We start from the raw sequence: 17,674 nt of genomic DNA, 5'->3' as shown, positions 1-17,674 counted from the left end.
GACCCATGTGTAGCTGGCAGTATGACTCGATGCTGCTGGATGAACCTGCTCTGACATCAGTAACTGTCTCAAAATCAATACTTATTGAGCAAAATTTTATTGGTTCAAAATCTGTGATTATAATCCAACAGCGCTCTTTTTATAGAAGAATACAAATATAAGAAATATTTAACTGTGTACGGAAGCAGGGATAAAATCTGTTCCACCTTCTGTCTCTCTCTCTCTGCCTCTGCCAAATCCCTCGGTCTCGTTTTATCTCACTCTTTCCCTCTTGGACTTATTTTATTTCTCTCTATGCTTTTCTTTCTCTGCCTCTGATTTCTCTGCCTCTGTTTATTTATCTCTGGCTCTGTCACTCCCTGCCTCGTTCTCCCTCTTTCATTCACCTTTACGGGGATTCTCTTTTTTTTCTCTCAATCCCTCTCTCTCTACCTCTCGCTTATTTCACTCTGCCTCGTCTCTCTTACACTTCCTGCCTTCCTCTCTTCTCCATCTCACGTTCCCTCTTCTTGCCTCGCTCTCATTCGCCCTCACTCCATCTGTATCGTCCCTCTTTCTTCTCTCTGCCTCATTTTTTCTCGCCACTTCTGTCGCTTTCCTGTCTCTCACTCCTCTTTCTCTCTCTGCCTCATTCCCTTCCTTTCCATCTCTGCTGCTATACCTTCGCCCCTCCTTTCTATCTCTCTGCCTCATTCTCTCTCTCCTACCCTCTCCTCTCCCTCTCTCCCTCTCTCTCTTATTTTCACCTGTCACTCTTTCCTATCTGTCTTTCACTTACTCACTTTCTCTCTCTCTCCGTGTCTTCTTTCTCAGTTAAGAACCCGAATGCATCAGGACTATCCCAACACAAGCAATTTCACACTGATCCCAGCCTGTACTCTGAACACATTGCATGAGCTGATCACATCTTCTGCACCCTGAGTTTGCAAATGAGCTGCTCAGGATGTGCAAGGCCCACCAGTGGCCTGGGGTCCTGCAAGATTTTGCCATTGCTCGAGAGGGAAGCCTGCTTTTGGTTCTAACTTCTGCTGCACCTCTGCCTCCACATCTCATCCAGCCTCGATTCCTGAACTAAATTTATTACGTTCCATCTTCAAGTGACATATACACACTCTTCTTTATCCAGGAAATATCCATGCCTCTGATTTGCTTCTCTCTAAATCTTCTGGACCTTGTTTTTCCTTATTTTTGACAGTCCGTCTCTGTAACTGAATCTGTTTGTGCATTTTCTAATTTTGATCTGAAATTTTTGAATAGCTGGCAAGCAATACCTGCTATTCTGCGAAGCGTATTTCCACAAACAGAGATTAATCTCGGGAGCCGGAATCAACCTTGTGAACCTTCGCTGCACCTCCTCTAAGACAAGTATGTCTTTCCTTAGGTAAGGAGACCAAAACTGTACATAGTACTCCAGGTGTGATCTCACCAGTGCCCTGTACAATTGCAGCAAGTCCTCCTTACTATTTTAACCCAACCCCCTTGCAATGAAGGCTAACATACCATTTGCCTTCCCAATTCAATGTCATACCTGCATGCTAACTTTCTATGATCCATCTACAAGGACACACACATCCCATTTAAATCCCTATATAAGCACACGAGGGAGAAATGAATCGAAGGGGATGCTGATAGGGTTAGATGAAGTAGTTTGGAGGAGAGAGAGGGCAGGAATTAAAGTTCAAAATTGGGTTAAGGCCAATTTTACTAAGCTGTGAAGTGATTTAGCAAAAGTGGAATCAAAACAGCTACTTGAAGGTAAGTCCGTTTCGAGCATTCGGAGCCATTAAAAGGGGAGATTCAAGGGTTTCAGAGTAAACGTGTTGCCACAAAGATAAAGGATGGGACTGCCAAATCTGGAGCCTCCTGGATGACAAGAAGGATACAGGGAAAGATAAAGCAAAAAACGGAAGCTTATGTCAGACACCAAGAGCTCAATACTGCAGAAAGCCATGAGGGGTATAGAAAGTGAAATTAAATTAAATAGCTGAAATTAAAAAGGAAATTAGGAAAGAAAAGAAAAATACCGGCAACTAAAATTAAGGAAAACCTAAAAATGTTTTATAAATACTTCAAGAGCAAGAGGGCAACTTAGGAAAAATACGGCCTATTAGAGATCAAAAAGGTAACCTATGTGTGGAGGTGGAAAATGTGGGTATGTTTCTTAATGAATACTTGGCTTCTGTCTTCACAAAGGAGAGGAATGATGCAGGAATTGAAGTTAAGGAGGAGGAGTGTGAAATATTGGATGGGATAAACTTGGCGACATAGGAAATATTAAGGAGTTCTGCATTTCTGAAAGTAGATAAATCACTAGGCCCGGATGAAATGTATGCCAGGCTGTTAAGAGAAACAAGGGAGGCAATAGCGGAGTTTCTGACCATCATTTTGCAATCCTCCCTGGCTACAGGTGTGTGCCAGAGGATTGGAGGACTGCTAACGTTGTACCATTTGTTTGAAAATGGAGAAAGAGATAGATAGAGTAATACATCCAGTCAGTCTCAGCTCGGTGGTGGGCAAATTATTGGAATCGATTCTGAGGGATAAAATGAACCGTCATTTAGAAAGGCACGGGTTAATCAAGGAGAGTCAGCATGGATTTGTTAAGGGAAGGTCGTGTCTGATTAACTTGATTGCATTTTTTGAGCAGGTAAGAAGGAGGGTCGATGAGGGTAAAGCGTTTGATCTCGTGTACATGGATTTAGCAAGGCTTTTGACAAGGTCCCACATGGCAGATTGGTCAAAAAGTACAAGCACATGTGATCCAAGGGAGAGTGATTGATTGGATCCAAAATTGGCTCAGTTGCAGGAAGTAAAGTGCAATGGTCGACGGGTGTTTTTGCGACTAGAATGCTCAGTGCTCGGTTTGTTGTTTTTTGTGGTATATATTAATGGTTTGAACTTGAATTTGGAGGGCTTGAACAAGAATTTTGCAGGTGATAGAAAACTTGGCCGTGTCGTTGTCAGTGAGGAGGAAAGCTGTAGACTGCAGGAAGATATTAATGGACTCGTCAGGTGGGCAAAAAAAGTGGCAAATGGAATTCCATGCAGAGAAATTTGAGATAATGCATTTGGGAAAGGCAAAAACGGCAATGGAATAAATAATAAATGGGAGGATATTGAGAGATGTAGAGGAAGTGAGGGACCTTGGAGTGCATATCCACAGATCCCGGAAGGGAGCAGGACAGGTAGATTAGATGGTTAAGAAGGCATATGGAATACATTCCTTCATTAGCCAAGGCATAGAATATAAGAGTAGGGATGTTTTACTCGAACTGTATAAATCATTAGTTAGGCCGCAGCTTGAATACCGCGTACATTTCTGGTCACACATTACAGGAAAGATGTGATTGCACAAGAGAGGATACAGAGAAGATTTACAAGGATATTGCCAGGGCTGGAGAATTTTAGCTGTGAGAAAAGATTGGATAGGCTGGGGTTGTTTTCTTTGGAACAAAGGAGGCTGAGGGGAGTTTTAATTGAGGTATATAATATAATGATGGGACTAGATAGATTGGATAGAGATTACCTATTTCTCTTAGCAGAGATATCAGTGCCAGGGGACATAGATTTAAAGTAATTGGTAGAAGGATTATAGGGGAGTTGAGGACAAAAGATTTCACCTGGAGGGTGGTGGGGGTCTGGAACTCACTGCCTGAAAGGGTGGTGGAGGCAGAAACTCTCAACTCATTTAAAAAGCACTTGGATGAGCGCTTGAAGTGCCATAACCTACAGGGCTATGGACCAAGTGCTGGAAAGTGGGATTAAGCTGGATAGCTCATTATCGGCCGGCACCGGCACAATGGGCCAAATGAACTCCTTCTGTGCTTTAACTTTTTATGATTCCATACCTTTATATTTGTGTTTGTGTATGTCTGTGTTTGTGCCTTGATATATGTGCATGTGCCTCTATGTGTGTATGTGTGTGCATGTGCCTTTATTTGTGTGCATTTGCCTGTTTGTGTATGTGTGAGTATTTGTGTGCATGTGCCTTTATGTGTGTGTATGTGTATGTTTTTATGTGGCATTATGTGTGACGCCCATATTTGTCTGTATGTTCCCGTATGTGTGTGTATGTGCCTTTATTTGTTTGTGTGTGTCTGTATGAGTGTATTTGTATGTGCGTTTATGTCTGTATGTGTATGTTTGTGTTTGTGCCGTATGTGTGTCTGTGCCTTTATATGTACGTATATGCGTGTATATGTGTGTATGCGCCTGCATGTATGTGTATGTGCGTCTGTGACTTTATGTGTGTGTGTGTGCCTTTATGTGTATGTATGTGCCTGTATGTGTTCGTATTTGTGTGCATGTGAATGTATATGTTTGTGTATGATAAAAGTGCTGCTCTCGGTACTTAGAATCATGCTGCTGACTGCTTGAGAGGGGCGGGTGGAAGAGAGACCAGACTAGGTGAGATATTAAAGAATTGAGCAGCGAGCAGGAGAGAGAGATCAGATTTATTGCTGCATCAAGATCAGAGATGTTTCAGGCCTATTTTATTAGAACATAAGAACATATGAATTAGGAGCAGGAGTCGGCCAATCGGCCCTTCGAGCCTGCTCCGCCATTTAATAAGATCATGGCTGATCTGATCCTAACCTCAAATCTAAATTCATGTCCAATTTCCTGCCCGCTCCCTGTAACACCTAATTATAAGAACATAAGAAATTAAATTATATAATGTTTAAGAGTTTAGAGATGTTTCAGGCCTATGTTGTACAATGTTACAGAGTTGAGAGATGTTTCAGGCCCATGTTATACAATTTTACAGAGTTTAGAGATGTTTCAGGCCTATGTTACACAATGTTAGAGAGATTACAGATTTTTCAGGTCTGTGCTATACGTTGTTGCAGAGATTACAGATGTTTCAGGCCTATGTTGCACATCTTCATAAATTTCTACCCTCCAGCAGTTTCTTTGAGAGGCAGCTGCAGAGATTCGGTTCCCGTGGACGCCAACTTTGCAAATTGATCTGAAAGTGCCAGCAGCTCTTCTCGGAAGTGGCCGGTTAGCTCAGTTGCTTACAGCACTGAAAAATCATTTTCACGTTGGTGCTGTGAGTCCCGGATCATTCTATGACTGTTTAAAAGGTTGGGGCTGTCAGTCCCGGATCATTCTGTTTCTGTTTAAACGGGGTGTACAGTCGGCCCCGGATCATTTTGTCCCTGTTTAAAAGAGGTGCGTTGTCACTCCCGGATCATTCTGTGCCTGTTTGAAAGGGGTGTGTTGTCACTCCCGCATCATTTTGTCCATGTTTAAAAGAGGTGCGTTGTCACTCCCGGATCATTCTGTGCCTGTGTAAAATGGGTGTGTTGTCAGTCGCGGATCAGAGAATCAAATTGCTGTTCAGAGCCCGAAACCGTGGACGGCTCTATCACACTGGAAATCACAATCAACTGAGGTGAACTGGGGCATGAAAAACATTCAATTACTGAAACAAATACATTAAACAGGAAGTATTGATCCTGAACAGAAATACGGAGGTCAGAAGAGCCTGTCGCTAAGGCAAAGCAGTTATGAAGGGAGATTTTAATTTTCACATAGACTGGGACATAAGGGCAATACATTTCTAGAGTACATCTAGGACAGTTTTATGAAACAATATCATAGAACTGAGAGATGACACATGTCAGGAAAGAGAGAACAAGCTGGGGCTCTTTTCTCCAGAAAAGTTAAGACTGAGGAGTGACGTGATAGAGGTCTTTAAGATTAATGACGTGTTTGATAGGGTAGACGTAGAGATGTTTCCACCTGAAGGGGAGACCAGAACCAAGGGTCATTATTATAAGATAGTCACTAATAAATCGAATTGATTCGAATAATAAATGCAGGAGAAATTTCTTTTCCCAGATGGTGCTGAGAATGTCAAACTTGCTCCCACAAAGAGTAGTAGAGAGGAATAGCAAAGATGGATTTAAGGGGAAGCAAGATAAACACATGAGAGAGTAATATCATAAGAACATAAGAAATGGGAGCAGGATTAGGTCGTATGGACCCTTGAGCCGGCTCCGCCATTCAATCAGATCTTGGCTGATCTTCTGACTCAACTCCACTTTCCCGCCCGATCCCCAAATCCCTTGATTCACCTAAAGTCCAAAAATCGATCAGTCCCAGCCTTGAATATTCTCAACGACTGAGCATCCACAGCCCTCTAGGGTAGAGAATTCCAAAGATTCTCAAACCTTTGAGTGAAGAAATTCCTCCTCATCTCAGTCGTAAATGGCTGACCTCTTATCCGAACACTATTCCGCCTTGATCTACACTCGCCAGCCAGGGGAAACAATCTCTCAGCATCTATCCTGTCTAGCCCTCTCAGGATCTTATATTCTATTTTATATGTTTCAGTGAGTTGTGAAATGCATAGAAGGACATGTTGATAGGGTTAGATGAAGAAGGAGGGGAGGGGGCTCGTTTGGAGCATCAACACTGGAATGGACCTGTTGGGCCGATTGGCCTGTTTCTAAGCTGTATAGTCTGCGAAATCCTGGAATGTTAACATACATTCGGCCCTTCATACCTGTGCTGGCTCCTTGAAAGAACGGCCCAATTTAGTCCCACACCCCAGCTATTTCCCCACCACCCTGCAAATTGCCTTTTGAAAGTGCCGATGGAATGTGGTTCCACCGCTCTTTCAGATGTTGCATTCCAGATCTTAATAAACCTCAGTGCAAAGTGTGTCCTCATTTTGCATCTAGATCTTTTGCCAATTAATTTATTATCACAGAGAGGTGAGGTACAGAGAGAGAGACTAGAGGGCAAGAGAAATAGGGAGAGTGGAGACAGACAGACAGAGTCGAGGTAGAGCGATTAGGAGAGAGAGACAGACAGACAGACATAGAGTAGGGTGAGAAAGAGAGATAGTAGAGAGAGAGAGAGAGATAGAGAGAGAGAAAAGAGGATGAGACATATAGTAGAGGAAGAGAAGGAGAGCACAGAAATATAAAAAGAGACAGAGGGGAAGAAAGAGAAAGACAAGGGGGAGAGTGAGAGAGACCGACAGAGAGAAAAGAGAGAGAGATACAGGCACAGATAGAGAAACAGGGGAGAGATAGACAGAGAGAGCGATAGACGATGACAGAACGAGTGATAGAGACTGGTCAGAGAGAGAGTAGAATGACACAGAGAGAGAGAGAGAATCAGGATCACAGCATCACATCTGTGATCTCTGCGGAAGGCGCAGGCTGCATCCCGGCCTCTGTTGGTAGATCTCATCGGGTGTGGGACTGACACCCACACACAGTTCATGGGAGTGTTGATGGAGCTTTACTCTGTCTCTAACCTCTGTTGTACCTGCCCTGGGAGTGTTGAAGGGGCGGTGTAGGAGGAGCTTTACTCTGTATCTAACCCGAGTTGTTCCTACCGTGGTTGACGGTTGTTTTTGCGACTGGAAGGCTGTTTCCTTTCGGGTCCAACAGGGCTCGATAGTAGGTGTCTTGCTTTAAGTGGTATATATTATTGATTTGGCCTTGAATGTGGGGAGCTTGACCATGAAGTTTGCAGATGATACAAAAATTGGTCGTGTGGTTGATCGTGAGGTGGAACGCTGTGGAATTAAGAACGATATCAATGGACTGGTCAGTTGGGCAGAAAAGTGGCGAATGGAATTCAATGCAGAGAAGAGTGAGGGAATGCATTTGTGAAAGGCAAACAAGACAAGGGAGTGCACAATAAATGGGGGGATACTGAGAGGAGTAGAGGAACCAACGGACATTGGCGTGCATGTCCACAGATCCCTGAAGGTAGCAGGACAGGTAGATTAGATGGTTCAAAAGGCACACGGGATACTTTCCTTTATCAGCGGAGGCATAGAATACAAGAGCAGGGAGGTTATGCGAGAACCGCATAAAACTTTGGTTAGGCCACAGCTTGAGTACTTGCTACAGTTCTGGTCACCACATTACAGTAAAGATGTGATTGCACTGGAGAGGGGACAGAAGAGAATTGCGAGGATGTTGCCAGAGCTGGAGAATTTTAGCTATTAGTAAAGATAGAAAATGCTATTTTTTTTTCTTTGGAACAGATGTACAATAAAGCTCCGTGAACACTAACACAGACATCTTCAGAGTGGGGTCTGTGTTCAGAGTGTGGTCTGTGTTCAGAATGGGGTCAATGTTCAGAGTGGTGTTTGTTCAGAATGGGGTCTTTGATCAGATTGGGGTCTGTGTTCAGAGTGGGGTCTCTGTTCAGAATGGGGTCTTTGTTCAGATTGGGATCTATGTTCAGAGTGGAGTCTGTGTTCAGAATGAGGTTTGCGTTAAATGTTTGTCTGTGTTCAGAGTGGTGTCTGTGTTCAGAGTGGATCGGTGCTCAGAGTGATAAAGGAAAGTATCCCGTATGCCTTTTGAACCATCTGATCTACCTGTCCTGCTACCTTCAGGGATCTGTGGACAAGCACACCAAGGTCCGTTGGTTCCTCTTCTCCTCTCAGTATCCCCCCATTTATTTTGTACTGCCTTGCCTTGTTTGCCTTTCAATGGAGTGTTCCGAGTTTGGACAGTGTTCAGAGTGGGGTCTTTGATCAGAATGGGGTCTGTGTTCCGTGTCGGATCTGTGTTCAGTGTCAGGCTTTGTTTATAAATCGATACCTCAGACGAATTTATAAAGGATTCAACTGCTTGCAGAATGGGTGAGAGTGCGGCTTAAAAAGACAGATGGAGGCAAAGCTCTCTGAAGAAATTGGTTTTAGAGCAGCTTTTGAAGGCATTTAATCGTCACCTTAGAATCACTTTACCAATTTAGGGCTTATTAAGGATATATTTTCATTAATGGCTCTAAATATTTGAGGGTCTGAATTCTGCACAGCAATATTATCAGAGATATTTAGTTCTCAGCGGTTTCCCTCATGTGAAACAGGTCCCTGTCTCACAGTTTGTTCTGGACACAATTTTGTGAGAATTGCGCCTTCAACGAAACAGAATTCTTCCTTCGCCCTGAACAATCTCTGTTCCGTATGAAGATATATTCTGTCGATGAGGTGGCTTTGTTGCTAGAAATCCGAATTAAGGAATTAAGTTGAAAACTGACCAAAGTGACATACTTACAGATAAAAGTAACTAAAATGGGGAAAATAAAAAGCAGATTTACAGCATAGTTAGAGAAAGAAATAAAGTGGAGGAGTGGAAGATTCGATGGCGAAGAGAAAGGGGGAAATGTAAATGACAAATGTAATGTAACAACGGTAAGTGGAGCCATGGAGGGTGAAGGCGAAGTGAGGGTAGAGGAACAGCATCGTCCAGATGTACAATAAAGCCTCCTGTACACTAACAAAGACATCTTCAGAATGGTGTCTGTGTTCAGAGTGGATCCTGTATTCAGATTGGGGTTTGTGTTCAGAGAGGGGTTTGTGTGCAGAGTATGGTCCTTATGCAGTGGTAGTCGGTATTCAATGTTAGATTTTGTTTATAAATCGACACCTCAGGATACTTTACAAAGACTGCACGCAAAAAGTGTGAGAGAGTGCGGAATAAAGAGAAGTTTGAGGAAATGCACTTTGAAGAAATAATTTTTAAACATTCCTTTGAGGGCACATGATCGGCAGCTCAGTGCAACTCCGCCAATTCAGGGAATTATAAAGGAAAACGGTTCAAACAGCGAACTTGATTACAATTCCTCCCACCCCGCTTCCTGTGGGTTCTGTTTCCAGAATAGGGACACTGTTCAGAGTGGGGTCTGTGTTGAGAGTGGGGTCTGTGTTCATAGTGAGGTTTGTGTTCATAGTTTGCTCTGTGTTCATAGTGGGGTTTGTGTTCATATTTGGCTCTGTGTTCAGAGTGGGGTCAGTGTTCATAGTTTGCTCTGTGTTCAGAGTGGGGTCTGTGTTCAGAGTGGAGTCTGTTTTCGGAGTGGAGTCTGTGTTCATAGTTGGCTCTGTGTTCGGAGTGGATTCTGTGTTCAGAATGGGGTCTGTGTTCAGGGTGGGGTCTATGTTCAGGGTGTGGTCTTTGTTGAGCGTGGGGACAGTGTTCAGAGTGGGGACAGTGTTCAGATTGGGAAATGTGTTCAGAGTGGGGAATGTGTTCAGTCTCAGGCTTTGTTTGTAAATAGATATCTCAGATTGCTTTACAAAGAATTCAACTGCGTGCAGCATATGAGACAGAGAGAGTGCGGGTTAATGGCACGAAATATTTTAAAGCCTGAACTCCGCACAGTACTTTTATCTCAGGTATTTAGGTCCCAGGGTTGAATGTTCATAGTGTTCCCCTCATGTGACAGAGGGTAGTGTCTCAGTTTCTTCTGGACACAATTTTGTGAGAATTACGCCTTCAACAAAACACAATTCCTCCTTCCCCCTCAGCAATCTCTGTCCCTGATGAAAAATATATTCTGTCGATGAGTTGGCTTTGTGGTAGGAATCCAAAGTAAGGACTTAAGTTGAAAACTGACCAAAGTGTTATATTTACAGAGAAAAGCAAGTAAAATGGGGAAAATAACAATCAGATTTACAGCATACTTAGAGAAAGAAATGAAGTGGAGGAGAGGAAGATTCGATGACGGAGATGAGGGAGAAATGTAAATGAAATATGTAATATTACAATCGTGTGTGAAGCCATGGAGGGTGAAGGAGAAGTGAGGGGAGAGGAACAGCATCGTCCAGATGGACAATAAAGTTTCCTGCACACTAACAAAGACATCTTCGGAATGGAGTCTGTGCTCAGAGTCGGGTACATGTAGAGAGTGGGGTCTGTGTTCAGACTGGAGCCTGTGTTCAGATTGTGGTCTGTGTTCAGAGAGGGGCCTCTATTCAGAGTATGGTCCTTATGCATTGGTGGTCGGTATTCAGTGTCAAACTTTGTTTATAAATAGATACCTCAGATTACTTTACAAAGGATTCGACTGCTCGCAGATTGTGTGAGAGAGTGCAGGTTAAAGAGAAAATGGAGGAAAAGCCTTTTGAAGAAATAGGTTTTCTTTTGCGTCCACATGATCGACACCACAGAGCAACGCTGCTAATTCAGGGACTTCTAAAAAATACCGGCTCTCACAGCTACATTGATAACACCGCCTCCCACCTCGCTTCCTGTGAGCTCTGTGTACTCAGGGTGGGGACAGTGTTCAGAGTTGGGACAATGTTCAGTTTCGAACTGTATTCAGTGTCAGGTTTAGTTTGTACATAGATATCGGAGATTGCTTTACAAAGAATTCAACAGAGCGCAGAATATAAGGGACAGACAGTGCGGGGTAAGGAGATAGGTGGAGAAAATAACATTGAAGAAATAGATTTTAAATAGGTTTTTGACGGCACTTGAATGGCACCTTAGAACAACTTTATCAGTTCAGGGACTATTGAGGATGTATTTCATTACTGGCACGAAATATGTTCGGGTCTGAGCAAAACTTAACAATTCTACCTGAGATCTGTTGGTCCCAGGGGTGAGTGTTCGGAGTGTTTCTCCTCATGCGACAAAAAGTCCTGTCTCACAGTTTGTTTTGGACAGAATAGTGGCTGAATTCGAACTTCAACAAAACAGATACCTCCGTTGCCCCTGAGCAATCTGTGTCCTTTATGAAAACGTATTCTGTTGATGAGGTGACTTTGTTCCTTTGTATGCAATTCCTTTGTATGCAATTCCTTTGTAAGCAATTCATTTGGAAAAAGACGAAACGATTTCAGTTACTGGGTCAGGCTGGTAAAATGGGGGGAAAAAAGCAGATTTAAAGAAGATTTACAGAAAGAACTACAGTGGAGGAGAGGAGAATTCGGGGATGAAAAGGAGAGGGGAATGTAAATGAAATATTTAATTTTCCAAAGTGGGTGGAGCGACGGGGGTGAAGGAGAAGTGAGGAGAGAGGAACAGCATCGTCCACACGTCCAATAAAGCTCTGTCTACACTAACACGGAAATCTTCAGAGTGGGGTCTTTGTTCAGAGTGGCTTCTGTGTCAAAGTGTGTTGAGTGTCAGAGTGGGTCTGTTTTCAGAGTTGCTTCTGTCTCAGAGTGGGTTCTGTGTCAGAGTGAGTTTGTTTTCAGAATTTGTTCTGTGTCAGAGTGGACTCTGTGTCAGAGTGTGTTCTGTGTCAGAGTGTGTTCTGTGTCAGAGTGTGTTCTGTGTCAGAGTGGATTCTGTGTCAGAGTGTGTTCTGTTTCAGAGTGGATTCTGTTTCAGAGTGTGTTCTGTGTCAGAGTGTGTTTTGTGTCAGAGTGTGTCTGTTTTCAGAGTGGCTTTTGTGTCAGAGTGTGTTCTGTGTCAGAATGTGTTCTATGTCAGAGTGTGTCTGTTTTCAGAGTGGCTTTTGTGTCAGAGTGGGTTCTGTGTCAGAGTGCGTTCGATGTCAGAGTGGGTTCTGTGTCAGAGTGGGTTCGATGTCAGAGTGGCTTCTGAGTCAGAGTGGGTCTGTTTTCAGAGTGGGTTCGATGTCAGAGTGGGTTCTGTCTCAGAGTGTGTTCTGTGTCGGAGTGGGTTCTGTGTCAGAGTGGGTTCTGTGTCAGAGTGGGTCTGTTTTCAGAGTGTGTTCTGTGTCAGAGTGGGGTCTGTCTCAGAGTAGGTTATGTCTCAGAGTGTGAACTGTGTCAGAGTGAGGTCTTTGTTCAGAGTGGGTTCTGTCTCAGAGTGGGTCTGTTTTCAGAGTGTGTTCTGTGTCAGAGTGGGTGCTATGTCAGAGTGGGTCTGTGTTCAGAGTGGGGACTGTGTTCAGTGTCAGGCTTTGTTTGTAAATAGATGACTCAGATTGCTTTACAAAGAATTCAAATGCGTGCAGAAGCTGAGAGAGAGAGAGAGAGAGTGCGGGTTAAAGAGATAGATGGAGGGAATAACTTGAAAGAAAATGGTTTGAACCGTTTTTTGAAGACACTTGAGTGGCACCTGAGAGCAACGTTACCATTTCCGGGGCGAAGAAGGACATCTTTCAGTACTGGCACGAAACATGTTAGGCTCTGAACTACAACAAGCAATTTTTACCTGAGATCTTTAAGTCTCAGGGGTGAATGTTCACAGTGTTTCTCCTCATGTGACACAAGGTCCTGCCTCACAGTTTGTTTCGGACAGAATATTGGTTCAATTCGAAATTCAACAAAACAGATCCCTCCGTTCCCATGAGCAATCTGTGTCCCTTACGAAAACGTATTCTGTTGACCAGGTGGCTTTGTTCCTTGGTATGCAATGTAAGCAATTCAGTTGGAAAAGGACCAAACTGTTTCAGTTACTGAGTCAGGCTGGTAAAATGGGGAAAATAACAAGCAGATTTAAAGAAGATTTGCAGAAACAACGAAAGTGGAGGAGGGGAGAATTCGAAATGAAGGGGAGGGGGAATTTAATTGATATATACAATGTTGCAAAGGTGGGTAGAGCCACGGGGGTGAAGGAGAAGTGAGAGGAGAGGAACAGCATCGTCCAGATGTACAATAAATTTCCATCAACATTAAAACAGGTCTTCAGAGTGGGGTCTGTGCACACAGTGGGGTTTGTGTTCAGAGTGGAGTCTGTGTTCAGAGTGGGGTCCATGTTCAGAGAGGGGTCTGTCTTCAGAGTGGTGCCTGTGTTCAGAGTGGGGTGTATGTGTTCAGAGTGAGGTCAGTATTCAAAGTGGGGCCTGTGTTCAGAGTGGGGTCTGTGTTCAGAGTGGGGCCTGTGTTCATAGAGTCTGTGTGCAGAGTGGGGTGAATGTGTTCAGAATGGGGTTAGTGTTCAGAATGGGGATTGCGTTTAGAGTGGGGTCTGTGTTCAGAGCGGTGTCTGTGTTCAGAGTGAGGTCTGTGTTCAGAGTCGTGTCTGTGTTCTGAGTGTGCTCTGTGTTCAGAGATGGCCTGTGTTCAGTGTTGGGCCTGTGTTCAGAGTGGTGTCTTTGTTCAAAGTGGGGTCTGTTTACCGTCATTGGTCTCTGTTCACTGTGGGATCAGTGTTCAGTGTCAGGTTTTGTTTATCAATCAATAACTTAACATAATTTATAAAGGATTCAACTGCGTGCATACTGTGAGAGAGTGCAGCTTGAAGAGATAGATGGAGGCAAAGCTCTCTGAACAAATTTGTTTTAAAGCAGCTTTTGAAGGCACTTGCAGACACCTTGCAGCCTCTTTACAATTCAGGATATATTAAGGGCATCTTTACATTAATGGCACTAATTAGTTCAAGGCCTGAACTCCGCACAGTAATTTTATCGCGTGTATTTAGTTCCAAGGGGTGAATGTTCATAGTGTTCCCCTCCTGTGACACAGGGCGGTGTCTCATAGTTTGTTCTCGATAAAATTTTGTGAGAATTACGCCTTTCACTCTGAAAAAAGACACCACTCTGAACACAGGTGCCACTCTGAACACAGACCCCACTTTGAATACAGACCTCACTCTTAACACCGACACCCCACTCTGAACACATGCTCCCAATTCTGAACACAGGCACCCTTCTGAACAAAGACACCACTCTGAACAAAGACAGCACTCTGATCACAGACACCACTCTGAAAACACATCTACCCCACTCTGAAAACATGTACCCCAATCTGAACAAAGACACCACAATGAACAGAGGCCCTACTATGGACACAGACCCCATTCTGATGATTTCTGTGTTAGTGTGGAAAGAGCTTTATTGTACATCTGGACGATGCTGTTCCTCTCCCCCTGAGCAAGCTTTGTCCCGTATGAAAATATATTCTGTCGATAAGGTGGCTTTGTTGCGAAGAATCCAAAGTAAGGAATTATTTTGAAAACTGACCAGTGTTATATTTATAGAGAAAAGCAACTAAAATGGAGATAACAAAAAGCAGCTTTACCGCATCTTTCGAGATAGAAGTAAAGTGGAGGAGATGAAGATTCAATGACGAAGAGGAGGGGGAAATGTAAATGACATAAGTAATGATACAAAGATGGGTCGAGCCAAGGGGGTGGTGCGGGGTAAAGGAGAAGTGAGGGGAGAGGAACAGCACCGTCCAGATTTACAATAAAGTATCCTGTACACTAACAAAGACATCTTCAGAACGAAGTCTATGTTCAGAGAAGGGCCTCAATTCAGACCATGGCCCTTATGCAGTGGTGGTTGTCATTCAGTGTCAGACTTTGTTTATAAATAGATACCTCAGATTACTTTACAAAGAATTCGACTGCACGCAGAATGTGGGAGAGATTGCGGGTTAAAGAGAAAATGGAGGAAAAGCCTTTTGAAGAAACAGGTTTTCTTTTGCGTGCACGTGATCGGCACCACAGAGCAACGCTGCCAATTCACAGACTGATAAAGAATACCGGCTCTCACAGCTACATTGATTACACCGCCTCCCACCACGCTTTCTGTGGGCTTTGTGTTCCCAGAGCGGGGAAAGTTATCAGAGTGGGGACAATGTTTAGTTTCGATCTGTATTCAGGGCCAGAATTTGTTTTTAAATAGATATCGGAGATTGCTTTGCAAAGAATTCAGCAGCGCGCAGAGTGTGTGGCAGGGATAGTGCGTGTTAAGGAGATAGGTGGAGAAAATAACATTGAAGAAACAGGTTTTAAATAGGTTTTTGACGGCACTTGAATGGAACCATAGAACAACTTTATCAGTTCAAGGACCATTGAGGATGTATTTCATTACTGGCACGAGACATGTTCGTGTCTGAGCAAAACATAACAATTCTAACTGAGATCTGTTGGTCCCAGGTGTGAAAGTTCAGAGTTTTTCTCCTTATGTGACACAAGGTCCTGCCTCACAGTTTCGGACAGAATATTGATTGAATTCGAAATTGAACAAGACAGATAGCTCCGTTCCCCCTGAGCAATCTCTGTCCCGCATGAAAATATATTCTGTCGATGACGCGGCTTTGTTCCTTGGGATGCAAAGTAAAGAATTCAGTTAGAAAATGAACAAAATGTTACAGTTACTGAGTCAGGCAGGTAAAATGGGGGAAATAAAATGCAGATTTAAAGAAGTTTTGCAGAAAGAATTAAAGTGAAGGAGAGGAGAATTCGGAATGAAGAGGTCTGGGGAATGTAAATGACATAAGTAATGTTCCAAACCTGGGTGGAGCCACGGGGTTTGAAGGAGAAGTGGGGAGAGATGAAAGTATCGTCCAGATGTAAAATAAAGCTCTGTCTACACGAACACAGGAATCTTCAGAGTGGGGTCTGTGTTCAGAGTGGGTTTCTGTGTTCAGACTGGGATTTGCGTTCAGTCTGATGACGATGTGTTGATTAGACTCTATGTTCAGAGTGGGGCCTGTGTTCAGATTGGGCAGTATGTATTCAGAGTGGGGCCTGTGTTCAGATTGGTGTCTTTGTTCAGAGTGGTGTCTGTGTTCCGTGTCGGATCTGTGTTCAGTGTCAGGCTTTGTTTATAAATAGATACCTCAGACTAATTTAAAAAGGATTCGACTGCTTTTGAAGGCACTTGCAGACACCTTAGACCCTCTTTACAATTAAGGACATATTAAGGGCATATTTACATTCCTGGCACTAAATATGTTAAGTCCTGAACTCCGCACTGTCAGTTGATCTCTTTATTTAGTTCCCAGGGGTGAATGTTAATATTGTTCCCCTCCTGTGACACAGGCCTGAGTCTCATAATTTGTTGTCAATACAATTTTATGAGAATTAAGCCTTTAACTGAACAGAATTCCTCCTTCCCCCTGAGCAATCTCTGTGCCGTATGAAAATATATTCTGTCCATGAGGTGGCTTTGTTGCTCGGCGTCCGAAGTATGGAATTAAGTTGAAAACTGACCAAAGTGTTATGTTTACAGAGGAAAGCAACTAAAATGGGGAAAATAAAAGCAGATTTACAGCATACTTAGAGAAAGAAGTAAAGTGGAGGAGAGGAAGATTCGATGAGGAAGAGGAAGGGGAAATATAAATGACATAACTAATGTTACAAAGATGGGTCGAGCCAAGGCGGTGGGGCGGGGTGAAGGAGAAGTGAGGGGAGAGGGACAGCATCGTCCAGATGTGCAATAAAGTTTCCTGTACACTAACAAAAAACATCTTCAGACTGGGGCATGTGTTCAGAATATGGCCCTTATGCAGTTTCGGTCTGTATTTAGTGCCAGGCTTTGTTTGTAAATAGATATCGGAGATTGCTTTAAAAAGAATTCAGCAGCGTGCAGAATGTGATGGACAAACAGTGCGGGGTAAGGAGATAGGTGGAGAAAATAAGTTTGAAGAAACAGGATTTAAATAGGTTTTTGATGGCCCTTGAATGGCATCTTAGTGCAACTTTATTTGTTCAGGGACTATTGAGGATTTATTTTTATTACTGGCACGAAATATGTTCGGGTTTGAGCAAAACATAACAATTCTACCTGAGATCTGTAGATCCCAGGGTTGAATGTTAGGAGCGTTTGTCCTCGTGTGACACAAAGCCCTGTCTCACAGTTTGTTTCGGACAGAATATTGGTTGAATTCGTACTTCAAAAAAACAGATACCTCCGTTGCCCCTGAGCAATCTCTGTCCCTTATGAAAACATATTATGTTGATGAGGTGGCTTTGTTCCATTGTATGCAAAGTAAGCAATTCATTTGGAAAATGACCAAAATATTTCAGTTGCTGTGTCAGGCTGGTGAAACGGGGAAAATGAAAAGCAGATTTAGAGAAGATTTACAGAAAGAACTAAAGTGGAGGAGAGGAGAATTCGGGGATGAAAAGGAGAGGAGAATGTAAATGAGATCTGTAATGTTCCAAAGGTGGGTGGAGCCACTGGGGTGAAGAAGAAGTGAGGAGAGAGGAACAGCATCGTCCAGATGTACAATAAAGCTCTGTCTACACTAACACAGAAAATT

General features: G+C 43.3%; 2 long non-coding RNA genes across 3 annotated transcripts in view; both read right to left on the bottom strand.

Moving 5' to 3' along the window:
* The window catches only part of LOC137312864 (uncharacterized), a 1,008,715-nt gene that overhangs the window by 5,462 nt on the left and 985,579 nt on the right, over positions 1-17,674 (bottom strand). The gene's annotated exons all lie outside the window — the stretch shown is intronic.
* LOC137312866 (uncharacterized) overlaps positions 79-17,674 on the bottom strand; it is a 74,865-nt gene continuing 57,269 nt past the window's right edge. The window contains exons 3-4 of one of the 2 annotated variants that reach the window (XR_010960885.1): positions 11,346-11,566; positions 79-5,403 (exon numbers count right to left, since the gene is read on the bottom strand). This is a non-coding gene — a long non-coding RNA (uncharacterized lncRNA). The remainder of the gene's footprint in view (positions 5,404-11,345; positions 11,567-17,674) is intronic. The other variant, XR_010960884.1, reaches the window with a different exon arrangement.

This window comes from Heptranchias perlo, unplaced genomic scaffold (assembly GCF_035084215.1).
Source record: "Heptranchias perlo isolate sHepPer1 unplaced genomic scaffold, sHepPer1.hap1 HAP1_SCAFFOLD_44, whole genome shotgun sequence".
Taxonomy (NCBI): Eukaryota; Metazoa; Chordata; class Chondrichthyes; order Hexanchiformes; family Hexanchidae; genus Heptranchias; species Heptranchias perlo.
This window is presented reverse-complemented; position numbering and strand designations above follow the sequence as displayed.